The sequence below is a fragment of the Mustela lutreola genome, chromosome 8, assembly GCF_030435805.1.
Source record: "Mustela lutreola isolate mMusLut2 chromosome 8, mMusLut2.pri, whole genome shotgun sequence".
In the NCBI taxonomy this organism is placed as follows: Eukaryota; Metazoa; Chordata; class Mammalia; order Carnivora; family Mustelidae; genus Mustela; species Mustela lutreola.
In genome coordinates this window covers 53771046-53795233 of record NC_081297.1, presented here as the reverse complement: position 1 = coordinate 53795233, position 24188 = coordinate 53771046, and the positions used below count along the sequence as shown (strand labels likewise).

The window sequence follows — 24188 nt, the reverse complement described above, 5'->3', positions numbered from 1 at the left end:
CACTATGTTTTAATTTTTCCACTGGTATAATAGAAATTAAACGGCCCTAAGGTGTTAAAAGTATTAAAATGTTTAATTAGAGTCTAAAATTTTTAGTGTATGCAGATTAATTGTATTGAGGGTTGTACATACGTGGCTTTTCTATTTCTGCATGAAAATTTCTATGAGGAAAAGGTTTTCATATTTTATATTAGTACTTAATCTGAGTGGCATATTAGCTGCTAGAACCAGTAACCATACACAGAAATAATTTCCCAGTTTTTTACCCTACCTAAATATATTGCATTTTCATGTTATCCACAGTTTTAAACAACAGAAATACTTTTCCATTTACTCTTAAATTTATATTTATTGTGGAAATATTTATGGTTATGCCAAAAATTGAATATGATTTTCTTCACAAATCAAATTTATTTCTTTTAAACTGGAAACAAAGTTTTATTACCAAAGTGTTGCCACTTAATTGAATATTTCTCTACTTTGTACATAATTATTGTTATTCTCCTCAGGAAAGCCATTTCTTAACTTCTCATTTAGTGAGGACAAATATTAAAACCCTGATTTTAACAGAATAGTTAAATGTAGTAAAACTGCCTCAGTGATTTAAGTTGAAAGCAGTACATTGGAACATGGCTCTTGTACCCTGTTGTCAGGAATGTACAAATGTCTTTTTTATTAAAAAATACAAGATAAATGATTTGCCAGCATGGACAGTGACAGCAGCAAACCATTATTTACTGTCAACTGAAACCAGTAACTTGTGATTATAGTGATTTTCTTAAATATCAGCCAGCCTTTTCTTCAGTCATTTCCTTCAACTGACTTCTCTGCAGTTATTGGTGAGGAGTACTGTCCTGAGCTTCTTCTCATAGTTCATTAATAATGGTAAAGCCCAGTTCTAGAAATCAGAATGGCAACTGCCATTCCACCCATTCGACCTATTCCAGAGTTCTCCTCTTCTTTAAGAATTTCTTGACTATAATTTCTACTCTACTTAACAGAGTGGCTACTCCAGCAGCATCTAATAAACCAGTTCTTTCAACCATAGCTGGGCCCAGGATTCCTTTTTCCGTCATATTCACATATCTCCAAACATAGGGTCATAACTAATTTCTGAGGAACTTTACATAACTTTCTCAATTATCAGTGATCCTTCAATGCCTGCATTCTTAGCAATGACCACTGCAGGGATTTCAAGTGTTCTTTTAATCATTTCTATATTGATTTTTGATCTTCATTAGCTGGAGTTATTAAGTCCAAGCTGGAATGCACTGGCATAGAGCACAAACCCCTCCAAGAACTATGCCTTCTTCAACAGCAGCTCATATCACTGGGGACATCCCTAAATTTCTTTTCATTCATTTCAACACCATTTATCCCACCAAACTGGGCATACCTACTGCATCTCAGATTTTTGCCAGATGATCATTTATTTTTCCTTTTCATTTTTAATAGCTGTGATATCTAAGTGCTTGATGATTTATTGAATATAGTTTTCAATTTGAGCCTTCCCACATTTCCTTTTAAGAGCATGGCATCATCCTTGGTACAATGAATTCTCCAACTTTTCCTCAGTCATGAGGTTGAACATTTTCAAGATTTAGAGTCTATCTCTCTCCAAACATGGTACTACCAGTAGCAATAGCAATAGCCATGTCTTTAATCTGGTTCTATTCTCACCAAAACCAAGAGCTTTGACCACTATAACCTGAAGACCAGATTTTAGTGTATTCAAAATTAATGTACTTAGACCAACTCCATCAGTTATGACCAAGGGCTTATGGCAAGCATGGGCAATTTCAGAAACAGATACAATATACTGGATGCTAGAAATTTTCTTTTCATTCAATAGAAAATAGGCATCTTGGAATTCACATTTCTGACCTGATTTATTAAAGTATGGAGAAATAGAACCTCAATCAAACTTCATGCCTTCAAGAATTTCTAATTCCTCGTGTAGTATTTGTCCATCCTTTGCTCTATTAACACCCTTTGTTCTAGCCTTCTTCATTGCATCAGAAATGACCTTGCCGATTCTTTTGTCTCCACTTGCAGAAATCACTGAAAACTGAGCAGTTTCTGTACGGGTTGTCGCAAGTTTAGACTGCTTCTTAAGTTCAGCAATTACAACATCAAGAGATAACATCACACCTCTTCTGATTTCCACTGGATTAGCATTTTTGCTAATCCTCCCAAAGCCACCTTTGGCAATAGAGTGTGTCAGAACAATAGCAGTAGGGGTACCATCCTCAGCTTCTTCATTTATGTTATTGGCAACATCTTGAACAAGTTTAGCAACAATGTTTTTATATTTATCCTTTAAGTCAATGGATTTTGCAAAGTCACACCATCTTTTGTTACTTTAGGACTTCCACAGCTCTGTGCAATATTGGTTGCTTTTCCTTTGGCCCATAGTATGGCATAGCATGGAATAAAAGGTATATACACTCTGAAGCATCAGAAGTTGGAAATCTGCACCAAATTTTATATCCTTAGTATATGCCCCAGTGAGATGAAGAACTAGTGCCTTGGACACTGACCTTATCTGGCAAAGGTCAAAGGTCTATGGGTAATAGTTTGTTATACATATAATAAAATGTCCATGGTGTGCAGGCAGCCACTCAACCCCTTTGTGGAGAGAAAAGGGAATCTTTATTTTTTACCTTGTTATCCATTTGATCCTGAGATATCCTCATTTAAATTTAAACATATGTAAAGAGAAGGCCTAGATGAGTAAAATTCATCTCATATTTATATTATAAACATTATTTCATGCCCTTAGAGTAGATACATTTGAACAGTTTTCTAATGAGTAAAATAGAGTCAATATTTATAGTTGCAATTTAAGAGCTGATGAAGACTACAGATAAAATATATAAGTTATATGTTAGGCATTATCCCTGATCTATCAAGAAGTCAGTTTTTTTCCTACTGTCAGTTTTCTTAGAACTGAATTGAAACCATTAAAAAGTGGATCAAAGAGCCTTCTGTGCACTCAAAGCTTAAGATATAAACTCACTTAAATAATATTCATTAGGGGCGCCTGGGTGGCTCAGTGGGTTAATGCCTCTGCCTTCGGCTCAGGTCATGATCCCAGGGTCCTGGGATTGAGCCCCGCATCCATCGGGCTCTCTGCTCAGCAGGGAGCCTGCTTCCTCCTCTCTCTGCCTGCCTCTCTGCCTACTTGTGATCTCTGTCTGTCAAATAAATAAATAAAATCTTTAAAAAAAAATAATATTCATTAAATTCACTTAATCAAGAGATCCTTTGAGCTTACCTCAGTCTACTGCTTTTTAGTGTATGAGCAGTGTCCTTGTTCAACAACCTTATGAAGCCCTCTGTATTTTATTTCAAACAATATAGTTATTAAGAATTAATTTTGTTTTAACAAGCTTTTCCTAAGGCAGAAAGACATGCAATGTTTAAAAAAAAAAAAAAAAGTTTAAAATGGCTTTATTTACCTTATGTTATAGTAAAACTTAGTTTCCTAAATAATTGTTGTGTGAATGTTGTATATTTTTCTAATACTTATCTAATCAGTGACATTAAAGCCTGTTTCCTAAAGTTCGAAGTGTCAATATTTTATAAATCTGTTAATAAATGTGAATATTTGTATGTGTATGTGTAAATTATATATATGTGTATTTTAAGAAACATCAAAACACTTCTCCCATAATTTAGATTTCATTTCTTTTTCTCAAATCATATGTAATCCTAAAAGGAAGACAAGGGTATTTTTGTTTTTGTTTGTTACCTCCTCTCTATGCTTAGATCCATGTCTTACACATGAAAGTTTGATCAGAATATATGTTATATTGTATGAATAAAATATTACCCATTAAAGATTATCTTATACTGCCAATGTAAGTGAGCAAACAAGCAAAAAAACACTTGTCCGAGAAATGCTCATTGCTGGGGTGCCTGGGTGGTTCATTGGGTAAAAGCCTTTGCCTTAGGCTCAGGGCATGATCTCAGGTCCTGGAATCAAGCCCGGTATCAGGCTCTCTGCTCAGTAGGAGCCTGCTTCCCTCCCTCTCTCTCTCTCTGTCTGCCTCTCTGCCTACTTGTGATCTCTATCTGTCAAATAAATAAATAAAATCTTAAAAAAGAAAAAAAGAAATGCTCATTGCTCATTCATACCATTTTACCCTATGAAGTTGGTGTTTGGGGTGGAATGTTAGTGAGATAAAATCCATGCCCATCTCCCTGCTCCGTAGGGAGTATGCTTCTCCCTCTCCCTTTACTCCTTCCCTGCTTGTGCTTGCTCTCTCTCTCACTCATTCTCTGTCTCCAATAAATTCTTAAAAAAAAAAAAAAAATCCATGCTCATCTCTTCATTCAACTGTGGGCCAGAAGAACCCTCAGCTTTTGCAGCAAATTGGCCTACAACAGGAACAGTTCATCCAGTCGCTGAATGAGATCCCTGGGGAACTGGCAGACATCTCAAATGTGGAAGGTGAGATAGATCCATAGGCAAGGAGGCCCTACAGATCAACTACATTTAGGTGAAGTCACAGTAGAAGGAATTTATAAGGTGGTTGAAGGCCCTGGGCTTCTCAGAAAACGTGGTGATCCAGGCCTACTTCTCTGGGTGGGGGGTGGTGGTGGTGGTGCAGTGAGGGGTTAGAGAATTTGGCTGTCAAATTCCTCCCAAGTCAAAACTTTGATAGGGAGTGACACTGGGAAGCCAGGCTGCCTACAGGTCTACCCTTCCCAACTCTATAAAAAACATATATATATATATATATATATATATATATATATATATATAAAATAAACATATATATATATATATGTTTATTTGAGAAGTGAAAGAAAATAAACCTTAAAACAAAAACACTCCAACTTCCCATCTTTCCGAAGTAGCCCTATTCCCATCTTGGCCTGAGACCAGGGCCAGATAGCTGTCTCCCATCTCTTGCCCCAGCCCAGCCACCTCAAAGGAGCTGGCAGAATCATGGGTGACAGATGAGCTCCTCTTGGTCTCTGTCCTTGCTTTCTGCAGCCAGGAGAGGTGGGTGCTTTCTCCCTCCTCCCTCAAAGAGCCTCTGACGCCTTCCTGGTGCTCTTGCAGGGTAAAAGAAAGCTGGGGAGCTCCAGACTTTAATCCTTCATTATAGTGGCCCAAATCTTTCCTTCTGGAGTGAGCATTTGGTGGTCAAAGCCCCCTCGACCTTGACCTCGAGTTTGTATCCCCTGCTGGGTTGAAGGGGTTCTGGTTTATCCTGCCTGGGGAGGAGGTAAGATCAGAGCCACGCTGGAGGTTGAAGTACCCCCCCCAAACCAGAATTGTGTCTCTAAGGTTTTGAAGTGACTAAAGCTGTAAAAGCCAAAAAACACCAAAAAAGAAACAAACAAAAGGTGAAGGAGTCAGCTCCCCCATGGTAGGTTGCTGCTGGGCTGAGCCCAAAATGGAGAATAATGCCCTACAGCTGCTCGTCAAGGAAAAGGTCCCAGAAACAGGCAATTATGGTGTCCTGGGCCAAATTTTAGACACTTCACAGCTGTTGGAGCAGATGTCCCCGAGGACGTGCAGTTGGGACGGCACTAGCGTTGCTGCTGCTTGGACCTTGGCAGACCTCAGGTTGGGGCCTCAGGCAGAGTTTTGCGCCCGGAAGCCCCCGACCTCTCCCCGAGACCTGGGCTCTAGGCTCCAGGTGGCTTACCGCTTGGCACCCTACGCATGCCATGCGCAGTTCCTCTCCTCTTCCCGCCTCAGGCGCTGCGGTTTGGGACGCAAGCTTCCTTGCGGGACTAAAAGGGCGATGAGCTGCTGCACTGTGAGTCTGATGGTGGGGTTTTGTGTGGAGGGGTGGGGGTCGGCTACAGGAGGATTGGTGTTGCCCGATGGGTGGCTTGAGCCAGACTCCTCGCAACGGAACCTGGAAGGAGCGGCCTCAGCACCACGGGGCAAACAGAAGGTTCTCGTCTCCGGACTCTGCAGATCCTGTAGAACTCCCAGTATCCCCGAGCTTTTTCTGCAAGAGTGTTGAGACTGTAGGGACTTGGGCCTGATTTTGCCCTTTTCTTAGCTGCCTTCCAGGCCCAGGGCGCCCCTGTTCCCGGTTACTTGCGCCACGCTGCTGGCCACAGCACACCCAGCAGGCTCCAGCTGTGCCCTGTTCGCCTTCCTGGGGAACCTCACGCTCCACCACCCACGGGCACCAGGCTTTTGGCCCAGAAGATTAATTCAAACTAGAGAAAATGGCATTCATTACCATGAGTGAATGAATGATGCCATCTATCTCGTGTCCGGAAACAAAGGAGTTGGAATTTAAAAAGCCTTTTAGATTTTCGTAGTTCAAAGGATCATTCTGACTCTTAATTAAAAGGCTTGAAGAAAGAAAACGGGAAGGTCAGTGAAGAAGGGAAGCCAAGGAGAGGAACTCCTAGGGGGAGAATAAAGTTTCCTTCTGCTTTGATCTCTATAACCTGTGATCTAGATCAAATTTTATGGTAGGGCACAGGGTAAGGAGGAATTATTGCATTTTCCTTCACCACTAGATGTGCTGTGGCAAACAAGTAGTTTGGTTATCGAGCCGTGACTATGTTTTCCAAACAAATCTACCAATTTAGAAATAGTAGAAGTTTCTGCTGTTGTATTGACTAATTAAGCAGCAGCTCCCGGAGACATTCTTTCAAACTTTTGAAAAAGAAATTGCTCTGGAAAACTATTGTGTATCATCATGTTCTAGAAGCTCCAGGAAAGAAGAATGGAAGCCAAATAGCAGCATATAGGGTGTAATGACTCAGGACACATATGCAGCAAGTCATTTTCACCAAATTAACCAAGGAAATTGACCTTTACTGCTTTACTGGGGGCAGGAGTGGAGGGAGTAGATAAGGCGTTAGAACCAATACCACATAGCTATTATGTGGAATGGGTCTTGAGTCATTTTATTTTTCTGGGGCGCCTGGGTGGCTCAGTGGGTTAAACCTCTGCCTTCGGCTCAGGTCATGATCTCAAAGTCCTGGGATCGAGCCCCGCACCAGGCTCTTTGCTCGGCAGGGAGCCTGCTTCCCCTCTCTCTCTGCCTGTCTCTCTGCCGGCTTGTGATCTCTCTCTCTCTCTCTCTCTCTCTCTCTCTCTCTGTGTCAAGTAAATAAATAAAAAAAAAAAAAAAAAAGAAAGAAATTGGAATTTGGGTACCAATTATTAGTGCAAGCTCAGAACCCATTTTAATGGCAAACTTCCTCTCAAGTAGCTCAAGCCTTACTTGGAATAAAGGCTAGGGCTCCATTGTTGTCTCTGTCTCCTTAGGTTGCTTCTCATTTTTCTTCTCTTATTCTCTAATCCTTTTTTTTTTTTTTTTTTTTAGACCGTATTTATTTATTTGAGAGAAAGTGAGGATGCGGAGGTTGGGGGGAGGTGGTGGTTGCTGAGCCAAAGGCAGACAGTTAACCAACTGAGCCACCCAGGTGCCCCTGTTCTCTAATTTTATTAGCCAGTTTCTGTCAAGGGCATATGGAAAAGAAATGGTGAAAGAATAGGAAAGGAGCAGGAGAAGATTTTCCATAGGAAGCTCGATCTCATTCTCTGGGTGTGACAGATACGTAAAGCTGACTGTATTAACTTCCTCCAGACATTCAAAGGTTCTCTTTAGGCTCCTTTGTCTACAATTTCTTTGACCTAGACAGATGCAGTTTATCCCAGTCTTTAGAAATCGGCTGTCATCCCAATTCCTTTCTGCTGGAATTTCTCCATCCTTTGATAGACATGCACTGTGATAATGTGATTTAAAGTAAGAAATATATATGTGGTCTTTGTTCCCATTTCTGGCACAGAGCTCCTAAAACCATTGGAATTTCCTAAGTGATAAGAGCAATAAAGTTGTCTCAGTATTCAAAACCTCTTTCAACTACATCTGAGTTTGTGTTAATGAGTTATGTTAATACTAAGGGGGAACGCTAAGGTTGAGAGGGTCCTAACCATGTCATTAGAGTGTTGGAAATTGCTGTCTTACCCAGGACGGTAGAGGGGCTGGAGTTTGATACAATTAATGTCAATGATTAATTAATCATGTCTAGACTCCATAAAAAACCCAAACAATGGGGTTTAGATTGCTTGGTTGGTAAACACACAGAGATCCAGGGGGAAAGTGCTCCCAGAGAGCAAGGAGGCTCTATGTCCCTTTTTACATACCTTGTCCTACACATTTCTTCCATCTGGCTGCTCCTAAGTTTTATTCTTTTACAATAAATTGGTAATCTGGGGCGCCTAGGTGGCTCAGTGGGTTAAGCCTCTGCCTTTGGCTCAGGTCATAATCTCAAGGTCCTGGGATCGAGCCGGGCATTGGGCTCTCTGCTCAGCGGGAAACCTGCTTCCTCCTCTCTCTGCCTGCCTCTCTGTCTACTTGTGATCTCTCTCTCTGTCAAATAAAATAAAAATTGTTAAAAAAAATTGGTAATCTACCAAGTAAAATGTTTTTCTGAGTTTTATGAGTCACTCTGCAAATTAATCAAACCTAAGAAGGGGGTGATGAGAACTCCTGCTTTATACACGCACTGTTTCTTGTGCAGCTGAATCAGGTTTAGAGGAAATACTGGCCTAAGTCTTGTCCTGATGAATGCCAGAAATGCAGGCCTGTCCTAATGCAGCCATCTCTCAGGCTGCTACAGCCCACTTTAGCTTTTGCCAGCCTGAGTCAAGGACAGGTTCTCTCTGTCTTCCTGGGCAGAATTACAGGGAAATCATTTCAGCCATCCCTCTGAGTTTGAGGTAAAGAGGCGGCAGACTCTATTCTTTGTGAAGCTCACAGATTGGAAGAGCTTTTTTTTTTTTTTTTTTTTTTTAAAGATTTTATTTATTTATTTGACAGACAGAGATCAGAAGTAGGCAGAGAGAGAGAGAGAGAGAGGAGGAAGCAGGCTCTCCGCAGAGTGGACAGCCCGATGCGGGGCTCGATCCCAGGATCCTGGGATCATGACCTGAGCCGAAGGCAGAGGCTTTAACCCACTGAGCCACCCAGGCGCCCCTGGAAGAGCTTTTATCAAAGAGTTCTTATCAATAGATCTTTCTCCCCCATCAGCCTATTTTCTATCTGTATCAAATTTAGGAAATCTGATAGTTATGGAAATAGTTTTTAAAGAGTTTCTTTGAAAATTTCCAGAAGGTGATTTTTTCCCCTCACTTTCGAATTTAATATTGTTTTTAGTTCTTGATATGCACTTATCATAAATACACAATTATATTACTTGCAAATGATTAAAACTCATCTGTCATCTTCATAGAAAATTGCTGGAATGACTTAGCAATATTTTGTTAGGTAAGTAGGCTTTAGAAATAAATGCACAGTGACGAGTAAATACCTGAGTCAAATAGTTTTTAAAATGTAATTGGATAATTATATTCCCATTGAAATGAATATTTTAACCATGCTAGTTAATCATAATTAAAATTACATTTAATAATTTGGGAGTTTCACAAGCAGAGTATTTTGGGGTTATTTGTATCCCAGTAGGTATTTGGATATTAATTAAGAAAAAAGACAAAATGAGAGGAAAATAAAATTAAGTTGATTTAAAGGAAAAGATAATTAAGTAAGATGGTGATAATGGTTGCTCATTATTAATAATAACATGGGAATTCCTATACCTCAAGGAGTAATCCTTTTGCAGTTCTGAATAAAATGTTTTGAATAAAACTGCTAAGTAAATTTTTAAGATTTTTAATCTCTTTTCATGCGATGCTATCATTTAAGACTTGTAAATGTTATGATATATGGGCATATGTTTGCTTGAGGAATTCTGAAGTACAAACCCCTACTCACTTCTGTATTCAATTGTTTTATATTGAGGAAAAAAATTGAAATGCAGTATTTCCCAGGTTATGTTTATATGTAAAAGTTGTATTCTGAACACATGTGGAAACCTTCAAATTATTGCTTGAAAATCCCATGTACTCTAAGGTTACATGTTCTAGAAGCACTGTACAGAATGCACATTTGGCACAGTGAACTTAGCACAAGATTATTGTTTGAAAGTATTTCGTGTTTTTTTTTTTTTTTTATTGTACTTGAGAGACTAGACAAGTATTTTTCCAGAATGTAGCTCTATCATGCTACTTAACCTGGTCTTCTCATCTATTGAAGTTAAACTCAGTTTTTCATAGTTCTCATTATCCAACTGAAATAGGTTATTGACTTAGTAACATTTACTCAGTAAACGTACTTAGTAACATTTACAGTCTATAAAGCTTCTTTCCAAAACTATGCATCTTTTACATTAATTAATTATACATATTCTTACCGAACATTTTTTTATGTTCTTCCTCTGGGTAAACAATGGTCAATAAAACAACTCTTTTCTTAATGGAGTTTTTATCTGATCAGTAAAAGAAATTGTCCAGTGCATCACTAATTTTTAAAAAAGTGGGATAATTGGTATACTGGGAATAGGCCCCTACCCTTAGAAGAGTACATGAGAGGAGTGAGGATTCTCTCCTATTTTTATATGTGAACAATATAGATGAGAAAGTATATATGATGTAGGTACTTACCGATCTGAGGACAATTTCCCCTCAGATATATTACCTGTAAATAACAATCAGATTTTGTTTCATAGATATGTATGTTGATTTGTGAGCTTACTTAGGGCCTTATGTCCTTAAGTAAACTAAAAAATTATTTCATTTACAGTGCACCTTCAGTATAATGACAACAATGTGATGTGCTTTTGATAGGACCTGTTAGTAGAAGGACAGTCAAATTGAGCAAGCGAATAAAATAAATATAAGTATGCTTATCTTAAACGCTAGCAAGTAAAATATAAAAAAACTTACAGGGAGAAGGGTGTCTGGGGAATGTAATTTAAACAAATACATAAAGAGGCAGTATAAAATAGTGTTTAAGTGTTCAGGCTCTGGAGACATTCTAAACCTTCAAATCCTATCCCTGTACTTGCTAGCTTTTTGACTTTAGAGAAGTATTTTATATTCCAGTTATCTTGGTCCTTTTTCTGTGAAATGGAGACAAAAACAGGTTGAACCACATGAAATGATTATGATTGGCTATTTTTTAAAAAGTTTTACTGAGGTGTAAGTGATTTACAATAAACTACACGTATTTAAAGTATATAATTTAATTATTTTTCCTTAATACGTATACGCATAAGAAACCATTGCAATAATCAAGATTAACATAATCAAGGTATACAGAATCAGAAAGTTTTCTTGTGCCTCTTTGAAAGCCATATCTCCTTACCTTCCATCTCTAGGAAGCACTGATTTGCTCTCTGTCTTTATGGATTAGTTTGCCTTTTCAAGATTTTTTTTTTTTTTTAATGAATGGAATCATTGTAGTATGTACACTTTTAGTCTGACTCTCATTCAGTATAATTATTTTGGGATTCATTCAGGTTTTTGCATGTATCAAGAATAATTGCTGACTAAGTATTTCATTGTATAGATAGTCCATAATTGGTTTATTAATTCAAGGGTTGGTTGATATTTGGATTGCCTTCTGTCTTAGGTGATTATATACAGTTGTTATAAACCTTTGCCTACAGAAAACAGGGGAAAATAGTTGTTCTTTGAAATAATCAATAAAATTAGGAAATAGAGAAGACACAAATCTCTAATGTCAAGAATGACACAGATGACATTACTCCAAATCCTATACACAAAATAAGAATAATAAGAGAATAATATTAACACCTTCTTCTAAGAAATTGGTTAATTAAAATACAGTGGAAAAATTTCTTGAAAGACAAAAATTACCAAAGCTCACCCAAGAAAAAATGAGGGACACTTTGGTGACTCAGTGGGTTAAGCCTCTGCCTTTGGCTCCAGTCATGATCTCAGGGTCCTGGGATGGAGCCCAGAATCAGGCTTTCTGCTCAGCAGGGAGCCTGCTTCCCCCCTCCCCCACCCCCCAACCTGCTGCTCTGGGTACTTGTGATCTCTCTCTCGCTCTCTCTGTCAAATAAATAAAATCTTAAAAAAAAAAAAAAAGAAAAAAGAAAAAATGAGTAATATGAGTAGCCATATATCTCTTGATGAAATTCACAACAATGAAAACAAAACTTTTTATAAAAAGAACTTTATCCCTAGATGGTTTCATAAATGCTTATACCAGGTAATTGTTAAATAATAACAGTACTCCATAAATACTTATAGAAAACTGGGGAGGAAAGCATACTGTGAATTGCATTTTATGAGACTAGTATTACTCTGAAACCCTAACTAAATGAAGACATTACAAGACAGAAGACTGGGTAAGAACAAAATTTTTTACAAAAAGCCTATCAAATCCAGTAATATATTTAAAGATTAATACATCACAAGTGAGGATTATCCTGCTAAAGCAGTAATTAGTTCAATATTAAAAATCAGTGTAATTCACTGTAGCCAAAAACTTTAGAAGAAAAACATTATAATTGCCTTGGTAGAAAGATAAAAAGCATTTGGCAAAACTTAACCTCCTTTCAGGATAAAAACTCTCAACCTGATAAAGGGTATCTGTGTAAAACCCTTAGCTAACATCAAACTCAGTGGTAAAAGACTGCATGTCTTCCCTTGACATTGAGAATGAGTCATGGATGTCTACTCTAACCATTTCTATTCAACATTTTACTGAAGGTCTTAGACAATATGATATGTTAAAAAAAAAAAAAGAGAGAGAAAAAGAAAGAAAGAAAGAAAGAAAGAAAGAAAGAAAAGAAAAGAAAAGAAAAGAAATACATATTAGAAAGTTAGGATTAAAAATTTTTTATTTTCAGGCCACCTGATTTTCTAAGTATTACATCTACCAAAAGGGTACCATTTGACAGTTGTAGACTCCCCAAAGAGCAAGTCTCTTGTTTTATCTTTATAATAATACAACATAATTCAAAGGTTATGGTGATTAATTGACATGTTTGAATATGTTAATATACATAAGACATTTATGTGTCTGTTTGGGAGGAAGTTATCTGCAGCCATTAACTAATGCTTTTTGTAATGCATAAAGTTGTTTGTTATCAGCAAATCTTGGAAACAGCAATACAATGCAGTTTAAAATGGAAAAAAAGATAGAAATAATGAGTAGACTCATAAATATCGGAACTGAAATGTTGTAGCAGGTAGTGTTAGCTTAAAAAAAAATGACATTTGAGAGATGAGTAAAAACTTTTGTTCTGAAAGTTTCGTCCTGAAAGCAGTTAAAACTAAAAAGTAAACATCTAATATCATCACATGTTTATTAATGTCCATACCATACATTTTTTTATTTTTTATTATTTTTTAAAGATTTTCTTTATTTATTTGACAGAGAAAGATCACAGTTAGGCAGAGAAGCAGGCAGAGAGAGAGGAGGAAACAGGCTCCTGGCTGAGCAAAGAGCCTAATGTGGGGCTCAATCTCAGGGCCCTCGGATCATGACCTGAGCCAAAGGCAGCAGCTTAACCCACTGAGTCACCCAGGTGCCCTAAAAACAATTTTAAAAACAGATTATTTTGTTACTGTGACCAAATATAATATGTGTCTTATTAAGACAAATTGCAACTTAGCTCTCTTACTAAGGACAAATTGCAACTTAGCAAACACAACCCAAGCATTTTTTAATAATAAATAAAATGACAAAATTTTAAGTATATTATATGACATTTATATGTTTTTTTCATTTTACAAAGTGAATCTCCGCTATTTCTACATTGAGTGATAATGTATCCTGAGCAATAATGGGTAGTAATGATGTCTATAATTATAATTCAGATAGTCTTATTTACTAGGCATATATACCTTCTATATTTTAATTCATTTACTATATATGATCATATCATGAAGTAATTATTATTGCCTGTAGTTTAAAAATAAATTGATGCACAGAGAGCTTGAGTGGTTTGGTTAAGGTAACATGGTTTGCAGATAGCAGAGAGAGAATTCAAAGGCCAGGTTGTTTCTAGTTCCAAAGGCCACCGTCTATCTTTACTGCCTGACCTTTCCTTTTTTGTGATCTTGTAGGTACAATATAGAGCAATAGTTTTTGCATGGTTGATGTGTTGCATGCCTCTAATATTCTCATGTAGACTTATTTACCTGTTCTGATCATTCAGGATGGAGAAATTTGTTTCTCTGAATTTTCTACCCTAAGTCCATGTAGGTAAAATTGACGAAATCTGACAATTTGAGTCTGAGACAGTGTAATGTTAAGCACACAGAATCTTGAGCTAGACTTTCTAAATATATGTTCTTATTCAACTACTTACTAACTCAGTTACATTAGATGAAACACACAATGTCTCAAAACCTTATTTTCTAAATTTGTAATTTTTGAAATAATAGTAACAACAATCACAAGAGATTTACATGAATCAATAGATAAGATAATTGGATAAATGTTAGTTGGGATCAATAGAGGGATGGGGTTGCTGCTCAACTTTACTGGAGATAAATAAATAGGAAAAAAAACATAAAAGTAATTCCTGTTCTCTTTCTTGTATTATTTTTCTTGTAATTAAGGAAAATTAATTTTTTGCATCTTTGTTTAGGGTAAGAATTACATTATTTTAAAATACTAATATTTTGTTTTTCAGTTTTCTCCTTTACCAAGTGATTCCTAAAATATATGCAATGGGACATTTTAATGTAAGATTATCCATTTTATCAATGCATTGATAACATCAAAAACAATGTAGCAATTACTTACGAATAGCACTTAATATGCTTTATTGTATTTTACCTGTCATAGGACAGTCACCTTAACTAGAACAATTGTTACAAATAAATGCCATGAGTTATAATAGGTAGAATTTAGAACTGTGTCTGCAACCTGTTAGGCAAGGAGTAGTTTGTGGTAGTAGCAATAGTAGAACAGCAATAGCGACAGTTGTTTCATTGGACTTCAGGGGGCATTAAAGATAAGATTATGGTTTTTCTCCCTCCTGATTCCATCTTGTTTCATTTTTTCCTTCCCTGACAATTCACAAACCTGTACCCCTGGGGCTAATAATACATTATATGTTAATAATTTTTAAAAATGTGATTTACCCTGGAGTCTACATAGTAGCTCCTTGAAAACATTGGTTAAATGAATGGAGAACTTAGCTAATGAGTGGATGAAGGAATATTTAAACACATAAAAAATGGTAGACTACCGTTCTTCCATACCCGCTTCTGTGGAACATGCCAATTTGAAGAAAAGTAGAAATATAATCAGGTTCCATTTTCACCTAGTCTTCAAGAACATCATTTTTATGTCAATAAAAGTGGAAGCAGTACAAATAACAGCATCCATGTCCATGCATGAGGTTAGGGAAAATATAAAATAACTCAATATTGTCTTGTTAAAAGACTCAGAACTGGGAAAAGCTAGGAAAAGTTTAAAAAGTTATGAGAGAAAATAGATTCTGATTCATCCTGTTTGTGATACAGGGACTCAAAAAAGTAAAGGAAAAGAGCATCATTTATTAAAGTAAAGATTCATATCTATTCTGGTTATTAATTTTATGTTAGAAATGGCCCTTAATTTCTTTATGAAACTAGTGTTGCATGACCATTGTTTAAATCAAGTTATCATTGACAAGTGACGGCATTTGTATTTTCTCAGAATCTATATAATAGAAAATGTACTATTTTTTCCCCTCTGTGGTCTTGAACAAATTATTCAAAGAACAGAAAGTATTTTAGTAGCATGTTTTTCAAGTGTTGTGTGTAGCAAAACATTCTAATGTTATAAAAAGCATGTTGAAATAGTTCTGAGGTACAATTGAAGGCTACTCTGATTTTTTTTTAATAATTTATTAATTTATTTGACAGAGACACAGCGATAGAGGGAACACAAACTGGGGGAGTGGGAGAGGGAGAAGCATGCTTCCAGCTGAGCAGGGAGCTGATGAGGGGCTCTATCCAAGGGCTCCGGGATTACTACCTGAGCAAAAGGCAGACACTTAATGACTGAGCCACCCAAGCATCTGAAGATTACTCTGATTTCAAAAAAGTACCTTATTGGAGCACCTGGGGGTGCAGTTCATTAAGCACTAACTCTTGGTTTTAGCTCAGGTCCTGATCTCAGGGTCCTGATCTCAGGATCTCTGCCTCATGTGGAGTCTGCTTAGGACTTTCACTCCCTCTCCTTCTGCCTCTCGGCCTGGCACGTTCTCTCTCTTTCTAAAATAAATAAACAAATCTCTCTCTCTCTCTCTTTTTTTTTTTAAAGGTACTTTATCTACTATTGTTTTTATATTACCAATGACACAATAATCAAACATTTGATAAAGTGTAACCTGAAATCTCTTCAATGATTTGTTTTGTAACACTAATGTCCAGATAATCTTGTAAAATTCATAGAAGGGCAGTAAAATCTGGAAGGCCATTGTCAATGACTGAAAGTTCACAGAGATAGTAATTTGTTATATTGCTGAGATAATCATAATGGGCACCTAGTGTTCATCTTTGGAGAATACCTCTTTAAGGGTCAAAACATGGTCAGGTAATGGACTTTCGTATAAGGGCAAATCAATGAATAACTGTCTCTTAATATTTACAGATGGATACAAAATGGTAGTTAAATAGAAATCATGAACTCTATACAGTCTCTCTAGTAGTTTTTAGTAGAGACGTTGAAAGATGCCAGAACAGACACACTGAAGAGTCTAACAATTTTAAGTGCTTATTCTTTTTTTTTTTAAGTGCTTATTCTATAAATCACAGGAAGTATTTTCTTTGCTAGAAACTAACTTAGGTAAAAAGGTACTATTATAAAAATCATACAGTTTTAGAAAGTTAATCAATATTGTGTAGAGTCATTCAAGATAAGGCACCCGGGAGGGCAGATTCAAGGACATTGACACATACATTCTTAAAATGGTGTGTGCCTACACGACCTAAATATGCTTTTTAAAAATATAATTAAAAATAGGTAAACAACAGGAGAGTCTGGTTGGCTCAGTGCAGCATGTAACTCTTGAACTTGGGATTATGTGTTCAGATCCCATATTGGATGTAGAGATTACTTAAAAATAAAAATCTTTAAAAGGGGGTGCCTGGGTTGCTCAGTCCGTTAAGCTTCTGCCTTTATCTCAGGTCATGATCTCAGAGTCCTGCGATCATGCCTGGTGTAGGTCTCCCTGCTCCGCGGAGACTGCTTGTCCCTCTCTCATGCTCTCTCCTGCTCTCTATCTCAAATAAATAAAGTCTTTAAAAAATCTTTGAAAAATAGGTCAACAACAATAAAACAATTGATTATTCCATTGCATGCTAGAAATTGTATCATATTTAGATTGGCATCATTTTATCTAATCCTCATGAATTTCATTCTTCATTATTGTTTCTCAGTGAACAACCATTTAAATGTTTGATGAACTAAAAGAGGCTGGGACTTTGGAAAAAAAAAAAAAGAAAGAAAAGTAGCTTATCAAAGATAATCAGGGAGGTCAATGATTGAAAGGCCTTTCATATCAACCCTAAGTGCCAGAGGAAGTCTTTGGAGTGTTGAGGAGTTATATGATCTGATTTATGTTTTTTTTTTTTTTTTTTTTAAGGATTTTATTTATTTATTTGACAGAGATCCCAAGTAGGCAGAGAGGTAGGCAGAGAGAGAGAGGAGGAAGCAGGCTCCCTGCTGAGCAGAGAGCCCAATGTGGGACTCGATCTCAGGACCCTGAGATCATGACCTGAGTCGAAGGCAGCGGCTTAACCCACTGAGCCATCCAGGCGCCCCTGATTTATGTTTTGACAGGATTATACTGGCTGTTGTCCTGAGCACTGAAACCCTCTAATTCATTATCCAGATTAAGAATGATGGTGGCTTGCAACAGGCGAATAGCAGTAGATAATGTAGGAAGGGACTGGATGTTTTATTTTTCTAAAACAAAGGCAAAAGAATGTACTGAAACAGCACGTGTAAGCTCTAAGAAGGAACTGGATTGGAGTATGCTGCTAAAGGTTTTAGTTGGTGGGGTTTTGTTATAACCGAGAAGGGAAAAGTTGTTGAAAAGCAAGTTGAAAAGATGGAGAAGAACAATAGTTTAGTTCTAAGCATGTTGAGTTTCTGCCAAGTAGGAAATTGAGTAAATTTGAACTTAACTAGGAGGTAATTGGATAGATTAACCTGCTCAAAACTCAGAGGTGGTTCTGACTTTGCACTTGAAATTTGCAAAAATATACATAACAAAACAGCACATAGATAAAGGCATATGAGAAGAATTGAAGAGGCAGAACTCCGGGGAATTGAAATGTTAAGAAAATAGAGAATCTATGGAAGGAGACCCAGGAAGGAAGAGGCTTTGCTGTAGGTGCATAATCATGGAGGAATTAAATGGTCTGATAACCATGCGGAGAACATGTTTCAAGGAGAGTGATCAACAGTTCATCGTTAAATCAAATGCTAAATGGTGTGCCCACCTTTATCCAAAAATGTTAGATTATAAACATGTTCTCAGGTAATTAGAGATCTCTTCAGGGAGTCAAAGGCAATATACAGTCTTTGGATAATGGTAAACTAATAATGAGAGTCAACCATTCACTAGAAAAAGTATATGACACATATGCTTGAGGGTGCCAGATGCCTAACAAGAGAGTGGAGAAATAAATACAGGCCAGATGGACAGGATGGAAGTCCAATTGAGATGAGACTAGCAATTCTTGCCCCTTTGCCCTGTTTCTTAACTCACATTTTTTGAGGTGAATAAATAGGCTAAGAAGCTAAGTAAAAGTGTAATTTAGTTGTTGGGCTCAGGCAGCAGAAATCTGTGTCAAGAACACAAGAGGGAACCCTGGAGAACCCATTTGCTCAAATCTCAGTTCCTGAAATTGGGTTAAGTGATTGCCAACTAAATGTGCCCCTTGTACAGGGGGAAAGCAAAGATAAAGTTCCTCAAAGGTTAATATGATTTCTATACCTCAAAAAAATAGACCACCCAGAAGAGGAGAAAGAACAACAGGATCAAAAACAAAGAAAATTACAGAAAATAAAAATAGATTAAAGAACTTCTAGGTAATGAGTCATCAGATTCCCATATAAAATAACTGTATTTAGTATTTTAGACATATTGAATAGCAGTGGTGATAATGGACATCCCTGCCGTGTTCCTGACCTTAGCGGAAAAGCTTTCAGTTTTTCTCCATTGAGAATGGTATTTGCGGTTGGTTTTTCATAGATGGCTTTGATGATATTGAGGTATGTGCCCTCTATCCCTACACTTTGAAGAGTTTTGATCAGGAAGGGATGCTGTACTTTGTCAAATGCTTTTTCAGCATCTATTGAGAGTATCATATGGTTCTTGTTCTTTCTTTTATTGATGTGTTGTATCACATTGACTGATTTGCGGATGTTGAACCAACCTTGCAGCCCTGGAATAAATCCCACTTGGTTGTGGTGAATAATCTTTTTAATGTACTGTTGAATCCTATTGGCTAGTATTTTGTTGAGTATTTTAGCATCTGTGTTCATCAAGAATATTGGTCTATAGCTCTCTTTTTTGATGGGATCCTTGTCTGGTTTTGGGATCAAGGTGATGCTGGCCTCATAAAAGGAGTTTGGAAGTTTCCCTTCCATTTCTATTTTTTGGAACAGTTTCAGGAAAATAGGAATTAGTTCTCCTTTAAATGTTTGGTAGAATTCCCCCGGGAAGCCGTCTGGCCCTGGGCTTTTGTTTGTTTGGAGATTTTTAATGACTGTTTCAATTTCCTTACTGGTTATGGGTCTGTTCAGGCTTTCTATTTCTTCCTGGTTCAGTTGTGGTAGTTTATATGTTTCTAGGAATGCATCCATTTCTTCCAGATTGTCAAATTTATTGCCGTAGAGTTGCTCATAGTATGTTCTTATAATAGTTTGTATTTCTTTGGTGTTAGTTGTGATCTCTCCTCTTTAATTCATGATTTTATTTATTTGGGTCCTTTCTCTTTTCTTTTTGATAAGTCGGGCCAGGGGTTTATCAATTTTATTAATTCCTTCAAAGAACCAGCTCCTACTTTCGTTGATTTGTTCTATTGTTTTTTTTGGTTTCTATTTCATTGATTTCTGCTCTGATCTTTATGATTTCTCTTCTCCTGCTGGGCTTAGGGTTTCTTTCTTGTTCTTTCTCCAGCTCCTTTAGGTGTAGGGTTAGGTTGTGTACCTGAGACCTTTCTTGTTTCTTGAGAAAGGCTTGTACCGCTATATATTTTCCTCTCAGGACTGCCTTTGTTGTGTCCCACAGATTTTGAACTGTTGTGTTTTCATTATCATTTGTTTCCATGATTTTTTTCAATTCTTCTTTAATTTCCTGGTTGACCCATTCATTCTTTAGAAGGACGCTGTTTAGTCTCCATGTATTTGGGTTCTTTTCAAACTTCCTTTTGTGGCATATAAAAAAATTAAACATATGGTAGAATACTAGGAACTTCACATGTATAATAACCAAACTTAAAAACTCAGTGGATGTATTTACTGACCTATATCCTACAAGCAAAGAGATAATGAACAGGAAGAGTGAGAAAGAGAGAAGGAGGGAGAAGTACTCACATGGGACAGGCTGTATCTAGATACTAGAGAAGAGAAGCAAATTCAATGCATAGAAACAGAAAGCTGGAAGAGAAGAAACAGAAATTTATGAGGAAGAAAATATAATAAGAAGAACGAAAATCAAATTCTAAGAATTTTGGGAGGAAGTTCTAGTAAAACTGATAAATCTCTGGCAAATTGCATCAAGAAAATAAGAGAACAGCTAACTAATACCAGAAATGGAAAAGGAACATCATTAAATATCATTATAAGAGGATATAAATAAATTTATTAGGTAGATGAATTTAAATAAATTATAATTTATATAATCTTACATATAAAGAAGTAGAATATCTGGATAATTCTATAAACAATAAAGGGATTGAATATATAATATATATTTTTCAATCTCACTAAGTAAGATTTAGGTCCAGAAGACTTCATTAATGAATTCTACAAGCATGAATGGAAAAATCAAAGAGATACTAGCCAGCACAATAAGGAAGAAAAGTTAACAAAAATATAAATACTATAAATGAAGAAGTAAAATTTCATCCTAGCCAAAATTTGTTATTTTTTATCTAGAATACATAAATGAATATAGGATTAAATAAAAGATTTTAGAAGCTTGGTAGATGCTACAAATATGAAAATAAACTGACCAGAAACAAAAAGCTAATATATGAACAGTTATTATAATTACTCAAAATAACAAATATTTAGAAATAGATTGCATATAAATTATTAATAGATGTACAAAACAAAATATAAAATACTGTTAAGAGTAAACCAAAATAAATGGAGGTATATATCCTATCTATTAGGAGAATATATATATATAGAAAATTTATTTAAAGGACTTAACCCGATTGTGAGGTCTGGCAAGTACAAAATCTGTAGAGAGGATGGCAGGGTGGAAATCATGCAGGAGTTTCTGTTACAGCATTGAAGCAGAATTTCTTCTTCACTGGGAAAGTTCAGTTTTTGCTTTTAAGCCCTTTTGACTGATTGGATGAGGCCCACCAACATCGTTAAGGGTAGTCTGCTTTATTTAAAGTCAACTGATTAGTAAATCTTAACCACATCTGCAAGATACCTTTACAGCAACCCCTAGATTATTGTTTGATGAAATTTATGGGACTATACCATAACCAAATTGACACTTAAAAGTAATCATCAGGGTAGAGCAATTGACAAGTTAGCTGTTACCTTTCCCATTTACCTATGAGAAAACAGAATCATTGATTTTATTACCAGATCCCCAGTTTCACTAAACTTACTTGTAGCTGAGCTAAGATTTTCATTCAGATCTAGTAGGCTCTGAAATTTGAAATTTTAACTAATATATTATAAAACCAAGAACACAGAAATATTTTTTAAACTACGTTGGGAACAAAATGATATTTCTCTGGTTTCCATTTGTCTCTTTTTTCACATGTGTGGGAGGTTGAGTAATAGTCAGATACAGTCAGGATGGAGAACTAACTATTCTCATCATAAAGCAGGTAGAGGAAATGATTCTGGATAAGCATGTAGAGGTGATCCTGTCAACATTCCATATACAACAATCCTATATTTCCTTTGGTAATTGAAATAACTGGTTTAGTGCTATTAACATTTTTTTCTTTAGAGTATGAAATATAAATATTTGATCTGAATTTTCTTTGATGAATGCTTAATGTTTAGGGCCAATTGCATGTTAAGCTACTAAATGTCAAGTCATTTGGAGACATAATGAGATGACAAAAAAGGCGTTTTACTTTATTGATAAAAAAGGTTGAAGAGCACATTTCTCATACTCTTTTTCACAAAGTAAACAGCTCCTTCTGACTCATTTCAGCTTTTTCAAATAAAATATTGCATTATCATATTGTAGGTAGTGAGGTCAATTAGTACATGCTTCTGCAAAGTGTTCTGTTCTTAGCATCAAAGGAGATACTAGTAAAAGGTTGTTCTTGTCAACTTCATTCATATTCAAGTTGTCTAAATTATAAACATTCTGTCTTAAAAGCTTTTATATTTTCTGAATTGTTCAATTACATTACTTCTTTATCAAACTGTCAAATTTATATTACTTTAATCATATATCTTTTTTTTTCCTCAATCTATCTTTGGCAATCCTTCTCAAACATGACTTTAAAGAAATTTATCTATTTTCAGTTCTCTAAATGGCAAAATGTATAGTTTAAGCTTTGTATTATTTGAAAGGGTGTTTACATTTCTGAAAATATTATGAAACATTGAATTTGAGCAATGATCTCTGATATGGGTAAATTCTTATTGTTATGCAGTCAATGATATGTCTTTGTCTTCTTTTCCAGATTAAGTGAATGTTATAATTCCATGTTATTTACCATGAGGCTAATATTATAATCCTATAATCCTCAATTAGGGAACACATGCAAAGGGGAAAAAGTCAAATTTTGTCCAGGCCCATTCTTTCCTCCTGATCTACCTTCAACATTAGAAAACAGAAATGTTGAAAGTAAAAGGAAAGGAAAAACTAATCCATACACTGTAAAAATAATAAAGCCAATTTATATAAGTAAGACCAACATCATATAAGAGTTTCAGAAAAAAATCATGGCTGAACTTAAAGAGGGACATCTCATAGTAATAAAATGTTAAGTTAAACATCCGTATATGATAACACTATGTTTGTATGCATGTAATAACAAGATTTAAATATATCTGAGGCAAAACTGACAAATAAATGGAGACATGGACAAATTCAGTCATCTTTGGAAACTTTGAAGAAATCTCTCAGTAAATCATAGAGGCCCCTATAACCCCTCCAATATATATATATATATACACACACACACACATATATCTATGTATATATATATGTATATATATATACACACACATACATACACACACATATATATATACATATATATACACACATACACATATATATATATACACATACACATATACATATACATAATCACACTAATTGAACAGCCTGAAAAACAAACAAAATGACATCTAAAGCGCATCCACCAATACCTCCCCAATGGAAAGTATTTCCAAATGCACTTGGAGCACTTGCCAAAATGGGTCACGTGCTGCTCAATAAGAACAAGCCTACACCAATTTCAAAAGACAAATTAAAACCCAAAAGCATTATGTTCATTAACAACAGTGAGTTTAAGCTAGAATTGAGTAATCGAACGATAAGTGGAAAATCCCTTTAAGCAAGCAAACAATATATTTCCAAATAACCCATAGGTTAAAGGAGAAATAAAACTAGAAATTTGAATATTCCAAACTGGAAAATGGAAATAGGACAACAATGGTGAGGGAGCTGAAGATATGTGTAGAGGGAAATTTATAGCCTAAATGTTTGTTAGAAAAGGAGAAAAGCTTAAAAAAAATCAACTAGTAGAATTTTCTTAATTATCTAAAAAAAGGATATTAAACATAAATGCAAGTAGAAGAAAAAAAAGAGTAAAAGGACATTAAGTTAAGCATAAATGCAAGTAGAAGAAAGGAAATAGAGAATACCAGAAATCAATAAAATGAAAAAGGAATATGCAAAGACAGGTTTAGCAAACCAAAACTTAAGCCCTTTGAAAATTATGTGAAATTACTAAACCACTAGCAGGTTTTATTATGAAGAATAAAAGAGAAGAATACAAACTGCCAATCCTGGGAATGAAAAAAAGAAGAGATTACCACTTCAGATTTTTAAAACATAAAAATAATATGAACAACTCTAGGAAAATGAAAAAATTTGGATGGATGGACATATTTCTTGAAAAATATAACCTGACAAAAACA

General features: G+C 35.8%; 1 pseudogene; it reads right to left on the bottom strand.

The window, feature by feature from the left end:
* Positions 1 to 876: 876 nt before the first annotated feature.
* LOC131839718 (60 kDa heat shock protein, mitochondrial-like) lies at positions 877 to 2675 on the bottom strand (annotated as a pseudogene).
* Positions 2676 to 24188: the final 21513 nt, after the last annotated feature.